The following is an 8,715-nucleotide window of genomic DNA, read 5'->3' as shown; positions in this document are numbered from 1 at the left end:
ATTTAACTTGCATTTAACAATGCAATTCAAAAATAAAATGCATAATGAAATTATATAAACAATTACTATGGCACTGGTGAAAAGCGAGAGGTGAGGTATTCCCTTTAAAATGTTATCTAACCTTTTGTTTTTCTTCTTGTGTAATACACAACTTGTATATTGTATTCATAACCTACAGCTGTTCTAGAATGTCACATTGGCAAGCAGGTTTGAAAGGAGGCGGTAGCGTGTGTCTCTTTATCTTGAACTTACCTTGAGGGAATGTAAATAAACAAGAATGTTTGCCTTCTGAAGAAGCTAAGTACAAAAGACTAAACTGTGAAAAATGTAGCAAATGCAGAAAACAATTAATAATATTTTAGTATACATTTTAAAATGATTAGGGGAAAAACTTTGTTAATATAATAATGGCATAAGGAGCATTAGTTACTTAGGTGCATAAACAAATATATGGTAAACATTGAAAAAAAAAGATTATTCCCCACAAACTTTGCTTTTGTGACCAGGACAGTGATATTTTGAAATGTACCTATTTCCAAAGAGAAAACCGTCTTTTCGTTCACATAAAGTCAGAAAAAAACAACATATGAATCCAAATTAACATGTATTTATAGTAAAGTAATACAAAAATGACTACAAAAGATTCAGAAGTGAGTAGTTTTTCGGGATTTACGATTATACTGTAAATCACTTTCACAAATCAGTCCCCAAATGAAGCGCTCGCCTTGCTCCTCCGAGTACGCTCCCATGTTCTCCTTGAATTTATCAAGATGAGCATCAAGGATATGGACTTTGAGGGACATCCTATAGCCCATTGTGCCGTAGTTCTTCACCAGAGTCTCAACCAGCTCCACATAGTTTTCGGCCTTGTGATTGCCCAGGAAGCCCCGAACCACTGCAACAAAACTGTTCCAAGACACTTTCTCCTTACTAGTGAGCTTCTTGGGGAATTCATTGCACTCCAGGATCGTCTTTATCTGTGGTCCGACGAAGACACCGGCTTTGACCTTTGCCTCAGATAGCTAGGGAAGAAGTCCTGAAGGTACTTGAAGGCTGCCGACTCCTTATCTAGAGCTCTGACAAATTGTTTCATAAGGCCCAATTTGATGTGCAGTGGTGGCATCAGCACCTTCTGGGGGTCCACCACTGGCTCCCACTTGACGTTGTTCCTCCCCACAGAGAACTCGGTCCGCTGTGGCCAGTCCCGCCTGTGGTAGTGCGCCTTGGTGTCCCTGCTGTCCCAAAGGCAAAGATAGCAGGGAAACTTGGTAAAACCATCTTGGAGACCCATCAGGAATGCCACCATTGAAGCCTCTTGATGCCATCTCAGAAAAATGCAGATATGTATCCACTTAGGCAGCTGGAACTAAACTGAACTGGTGGGCTTAAAGCCCCTGTATTTATACTACTATTTATATTACTGGAAAGTTCTAGAAAGTTCTAGAACTTACTCCAAGTTTACTCAGCACTGAATCTATCTGGAATGTTCTGAAAAATATGTAAATTTCAAAATTTCACTGTGCTGGTCACAAAAGCAAAGTTTGTGGGGAATAATAGCCATTTTCTATACTTTTGAGGCATAAGCAATTAGGAAATAACACTTACTACCCAGGAACCAAAAAAAAAAATATTGTTACACGGTGTAATAATAATAATAATAATAATAATAAAGTAATAATAATAATAATAATAATAACATACATTTTTAACTGCTTCTGACTAATATGAGATCTGATGTTTTCTACATTCATATGTTGAGGTAAAGCGTGTACAGAAAATGTATAGCTTTTTAAAAAATAGGTTTCAGTATAACCTCCTTTTATTTTTTAACTGTACTGACAAGGAGTTTGCCTTAATTTTTGTTCAAATTGATTGTACTGTTACTGAAGTGTTACCATTATCATTGTAATAATTTATTTATGACTACTGTTATATCCCCTCCTCCCTAACTTATCGGGGAACAGCCTGAAAACCAGTGCACACAAAAGGGTGTTTTTTTTTAGTAAAAACCTGTTGTATACATCCATATACATTAGAAAGGGGAGGCTATATACCATTTTTAACAAAAGCCCTAAAAAATGTAAAGGCAGTCAGTATTAAAAAAAGCACGTTCGGTAGTAGTGCATGTCTTCTTCAATCCCAATAATTGAATACTAAATGTACTTTTAAAATAAATATTTTCCTTCATGTTTGTCTACAAGTATCAGAGCCCACCCATTGTTCTCTGTGCTAGACAGTTACTGCAGGGTATTGCACTTGCCTCATGGGGAAGGAGTGGTATGTTTTTTCTTATTGGCATATTTTTGGTATTTTCTTATAAAAATACAAAACAAAAAATCTTGTAATCTGAACCGAGTGTAACCTGAAGTATTACTCAGTAAGTATTACTATTGTATTTACTCATCTTGATATAGAAGTATAACAGGTGCTGTTTAGCAGTTATTTTGCTAGGGTGTTTCCAGGCAGCAAAATTGGCTACACACCAATCAAAGAAGTCAAGGCTGCATGGACAGCAGTTTTGAGACCTTTAACATTATATATATATATTATAATATATATATATATATATATATATATATATATATATATATATATATATATATATATATATACACTGAACAAAAATATAAATGCAACATGTAAAGTGTTGGTCCCATGTTTCATGAGCTGAAATAAAAGATCCCAGAAATTTTCCATACGTTCAAAAAGCTTATTAATCTCAAATTTTGTGCACAAATTTGTTTACATCCCTGTTAGTGAGCATTTCTCCTTTGCCAAGATAATCCATCCACCCGTCAGGTGTGGCATATCAAGAAGCTGATTAAACAGCACGATCATTACGTCGTTTTAGAGAATTTGACAGTACGTCCAACCGGTTTCACAACCACAGACCACGTGTAACCACGCCAGCCCAGGACCTCGACATCCGATTTCTTCACCTGCGGGATCGTATGAGACCAGCCACTCGGACAGCTGATGAAACTGTGGGTTTGCACAATCGAAGAATTTCTGCACAAACTCTCAGAAACCATCTCAGGGAAGCTCATCTGCGTGCTCGTCGTCCTCACCAGGGTCTTGACCTGACTGCAGTTCGGCGTTGCAACCGACTTCAGTGGGCAAATGCTCACCTTTGATGGCCACTGGCACGCTGGAGAAGTGTGCTCTTCACAGATGAATCCCAGTTTTAACTGTACTGGGCAGATGGCAGACAGTGTGTATGGTGTCGTGTGGGCAAGCGGTTTGCTGATGTCAACATCGTGAACAGAGTGCCCCATGGTGGCGGTGCGGTTATGGTATGGGAAGGCATAAGCTACGGACAACGAACACAATTGCATTTTATCGATGGCAATTTGAATGCACAGAGATAGCGTGACAAGATCCTGAGGCCCATTTTCGTGCCATTCATCCGCTGCCATCACCTCATGTTTCAGCATGATAATGCACAGCCCCATGTAGCAAGGATCTGTACACATTTCCTGGAAGCTGAAAATGTCCCAGTTCTTCCATGGCCTGCATACTCACCAGACATGTTACCCACTGAGCATGTTCGGGATGCTCTGGATCGACGTGTATGTCAGAGTGTTCCAGTTCTCGTCAATATCCAGCAACTTCGCACAGCCATTGAAGAGGAGTGGCACAACATTCCACAGGCCACAATCAACAGCCTGATCAACTCTATGCGAAGGAGATGTGTCGCGCAGCATGAGGCAAATGGTGGTCACCCCAGATACTGACTGGTTTTCTGATCAATGCCCCTACCTTATTTTTTATGGTAGCTGTGACATATCTGTATTTCCAGTCAAGTGAAATCCATAGATTAGGGCCTAATTAATTTATTTCAATTGACTATATATATTTATTCCTAGGTGACTTCAACATTCATGTTGACTTGCCTTCCTCCCCCCTAGTGACCGACTCTGGACTGTTTTGGGCTCTCCCAATCTGTCAGCGTCCCCACTCACACTGGATCTGCTCCTCACCAAGGGTCTTGACCCCTCAAATCACTCCGTTCCAGATATCCCTCCATCTCTGACCATTTCTTACTCACTGCTAATATTAATCTCCCTGCTCCTTCCTCCACTACTGATATTGTTATCTCCTTCTGTCCTAAGAATCTGCTGAATCCTCTGAAACTCTCTGAATGTGCTTCTTCATCCCCTCTAACTGGTACTCTCCCATCCTCAGTTGATGATGCGGTGTCCCTCTACAACGCCATCCTTATTCATATCATCGACATTGTTGCCCCGCTTACAACCAGAACCATCAAGAAAGATCAAAACTGCCCGTGGTACACCCTCGAACTTTGATTGCTTAAATCTTCCTGCCGCAAGCTTGAGCGCAAGTAGAGGTCGTCTGGACTAACGGTTCCCAGAGACATCTGGACTGACCATCAAAGTAGCTACTGGCATGGGCTTGCCACTGCCAGGGTGAAGTACTTCTCTGAAATCATAACTATGGGACACAATAAACCCAATGTTCTCTTTAAGACCATTGACCAAATCCTATATCCAGCCACTGACAGATCCAGTTCCCGTTCATGTTCCTCTTATACCTTTCTTTCAGAAATAAAATTGACATGTATTTTACACTCTCCTGCAAGAAACCTAGTCTACTAGTTGACCACTTTGACTATCCTCCACTTGCCCTTCCTGCATTCTCCTCTTTCTCTCCTCTCTCCATTGCTGATGTCCCCGGCTTACTGTTGAAATCAACTATTGCCACATGCCCGCTGGACCCCTGTCCAACTAACCTTGTCCGTCTGAGCTTCTGATCTTGCTCCTTCCATTATGCACACTCTCAACAAGTCCCTGGACTTAGGCTCGTTTCCTGCTACCCTTAAGCTTGCCTGAGTTATGCCGCTACTCAAAAAACCTTCCCTTAGACCCGGCTGACATAATCAATTTCAGTCTGGCTTCCGGCAGCATCACAGTACTGAAACTGCTCTGCTCCGGATTGTGAATGATCTCCTGCTCAATGCTGATGCTGGTGCTCCCTCTGTGCTTGTCCTCCTTGACCTAACAGCCGCTTTTGACACCATAGATGATGGCATTCTTCTTGATCGCCTTCAGAAGTATGCTGGGATCTCTGGAACCTGTCTCTCCTGGATGTCCTCTTACCTATCCGGACACAAGCACTCTGTTTTATATGCTCGATGCAGTGGTGTCGCAAACCCAGTCTCTTGTGGTGTTCCCAATGATCTGTTTGGGATCCTTCTCTTCAATATCTACATGCTTCCCTTGGGTCACCTCATCCACCAACAAAGTCTCATGTTTCACTCCTATCCTGACAACACCCAGCTCTACTTAAAACTCGACCCTGGGAAAAATCTCTACCATTGTCCGGTTCTCGGCTTGCAATATAGCTGCCCTGAACCTCGGAAACTGTCTGCTGCTGCCTTCCCCCACAGTATGAAGCCTTGGTGTACTTCTTGACAGCAACCTCTCCTTTGATGCCCACATCTCCTCCGTGGTCACATCTTCCTTCTACCATCTTCGAAACATACCTAAAGTCCGTCCTTATCTTTCCCTCCGGGATGTAGAGATACTTTGTCATGCATTTGTCTCCTCTTGACTACTGCAACTCTCTTTATGGTGGTCTCCTGGCACGCACCATAAACTGGCTGCAGCTAGTTCAGAATGCCGCTGTCAGGATCCTCACCGATGTAAAAAACGTGATCACATCACCCCGTCTTGCACTAGCTACCTGTAAAGCTCAGGATTACTTTCAAAACCCTCCTCCTCCCCACAGTGCCCTTCATCACAGTGGTCCCAGAGTACCTCCTCAACCTGCTGACCCGCTATGTCCCTGCCCGAAAGTTGAGGTCCTCCGACTCTCCGTCCTCCGTCCTCCTTGTTATCCCCAAAGACTCTTTGGAACTCTCTCCCAGCTTTGGTGCATGATACTCCCATCATCGCTCGCTTTAATGCTAGAACTACGGGAGCTGTCTTTTTGGCGCATCAGTTATTGAATGCATTTTTCTTCACTAATTTGGCAGCTAGGCACCGTGCTTTTTCGACTTTTCCAAAATAGGTATATTAAACATCTCAAACCATCAGTAGACCCAGGATTGCAGAAATGTATGGAGATATAATACGATATACCTAGAACTACTGCAGCTGTTATTTTGACTGTCATATTAAAAACAGTGGGTTTGGCTTAGTGCTCCTGAACTTGAGAGCTTCATGCTTGTTTTGAATAGCTACAGGAGACATTTTTAGATGTGATTTATCTATCAACAGCTGTAAAAATACTTATTTTCTATTTAAAAATACTTATTTTCTAGTTAAAATGAATGGAGCAATACAACACACGACTGCACAGCAAGTCTTAGGCATGATTATTTTGAAAAACAAACAAAAAAAAAGTTACTAAATAATAGTGTACCAAACCAGCTATTGCAAGAATGGAGACGGGAATTACAGTCGCAAACCAAAGTTTTTTCTCACCAAATATCACAGGCAAGATGGGGGATTTATGTCTGATTTACAAAGAAATTATGGGAAAGTACAAGCGAGGAAATCAGAATTAAAGGTAAGCACTATGTTTGATATGTTAAAATAAACACGCTGTTTTGACTATATTTAACACAGAACAGTTTTGTAGCGTGCAACACTGCAGTAGTTTTATACGTGTTTTAATATAACATAAAAAAGACAGCTGCGGTAGTTCTAGCTATGTATGTAACCTGTTAGTTTTAGTGTTAAATCAACTCTCAAGACCCACTTGTTCTCTCTTGCTTTCCATGCTCTTTAATGATATCTGATATCTGCTGTTAGCTGTTGTGTTGTTGCTACTATATCATGCATTATTCACTATTTAATGTATTATGTTTTTTCACTGTATATCATGTATTATGCATTTCTCTGTATTTAAAGTATTATAGATTTTCTTTTTATTTATGCATCTTGTAAAGCACTGATTATATATATACACACACACACACACACACACACACACACACACACACACACACGTGTGTGTGTGCGAGTGTGTGTGTGTGTGTGTGTGTGTGTGTCCTGTATTATAGATCTTTCTTATCCAGTACAAATAAAATAGACTGCAAATAAATATTAATACAAGTCAATATGCCCTACATATTAACTGGCTTTAAAATTGGTTCTGTGGGACAAATAGCATACGTTTCAGCTGAGATTTGAAGACTGCCACGGATAACACAGATGTTTTTTTTTTTAAATGTATTTAATCTAGGAAGTATCTGAAAAGAACTGAGGTGTACTCAGGGGCGTTGGAGTTTGGGGTGTATAACACACAATGTTTAGCTCCAATCATTGAATAAAAACGACAACAAAAGATGAAAGGGGATACGTTTTTTTTTTTTTTTATTTTGGCTGACTTCCAAACAAGGCCTATGAATTCCAGATACCATATTTATAATAAAAATAACTGATTACTATAAGATGTGTTTTCTTGACAGCTACATGTTTATATAATGAATGGACGTGCATAACAGTGCCCAGCATATACGAGGAAACATGTTTCCAGAAACATCTTTCTTCAGAAGTTGTCGGGAAACTTATAATTGCGCTAAAACTTTGTAAAAGAAGGGGAAAGCCAGGAACAGTCGTGTGGACAAGACAGGGATCCTAAATTATGAGGAGAGAGAAATGCGTAAGTTATCGCAATTTTGTTTGTATGGATCCTTACACTTTTGAAGAGCTGCTGAGGGACGTAGGACCACAAATAACCTGAAATGTCAATAAAATGTGTCAGCGTGCATATCAATAAAATTATTGGTTTAGTAGGATTCCAAACCATCTTCTGTAGATGTCACCATCTTGCATAGTCACATGATCGATGACTTATGCTTACAGAGTCTCTCTTGATTGGCTAAAGGAAAAATGTTTCTCCAAGTAGAAAATTTTGTCTTGAAAGTGTATGCAGGGCTGTACACTTCATGACTGCCGACTCTTATTCTGGACTACACTAGACTTACTGAACCTGGATATCATTTGTTTAAACAACAAAGCACATGAACAGCTTGGGTGTGTGTGTGTTTAGTGAGCACTAAACATACAGTGAATGAGAAGGACCCAGCAAATATACACAGCAGCCAGATTATTCCCTGCAAATCTACTACAGTTCCTTGATGTGATAGTAATGAAGGATTACAAAGAGTGCTGCCTTTTGGTTCTGTATGACCCCTGAAGAGTCAAGGTCCATAACAGCAAGAGCACACCATAGGGATAGGAATACAATAAGGTCTAGTGGTATAGAGCAAGAAAATAAGATCCAGGATATCCTTCTGGGTTTAATTCCTATAGCTCAGCCAGCACAATGCTAGACCTGTGAAAGTCACTTGAGTTACGCTCAGTTAAATGCAAAGCAAGGTTCTAGATGTTATGGATGTTATGACTCAGTTAATATAGTCTTGGATAGTAAGTAACTAGTTATGAAAAAACTCTAAAATGTGACACACTTATGGTATATGTATGAATGCCAGTGCTAAATCTCTGTTGCTGGGGGTGCCTGGGGATACATATAGAATAATAGAGGGGCTTCAGTGAGTTATAGGAAAATAATTTCATCCAGGGTTTCTGTAACGTCATAAATTACGAGACCGAAGGTCGAGTAATTTATAAACTGTCAGAGAAACCCGAGATGGAATTGTTTTCCTGTAACTCACTGAAGAGGCCCATCTATTATTTTTTTGTATAATACATGGATACACGTGTGATGCTAATATTAAAGAAGACG

The sequence above is a fragment of the Polyodon spathula genome, chromosome 2, assembly GCF_017654505.1.
Source record: "Polyodon spathula isolate WHYD16114869_AA chromosome 2, ASM1765450v1, whole genome shotgun sequence".
Classification (NCBI taxonomy): Eukaryota; Metazoa; Chordata; class Actinopteri; order Acipenseriformes; family Polyodontidae; genus Polyodon; species Polyodon spathula.
The sequence above is the reverse complement of the archived record's forward strand: the minus strand, read 5'-3'. Positions refer to the sequence as shown.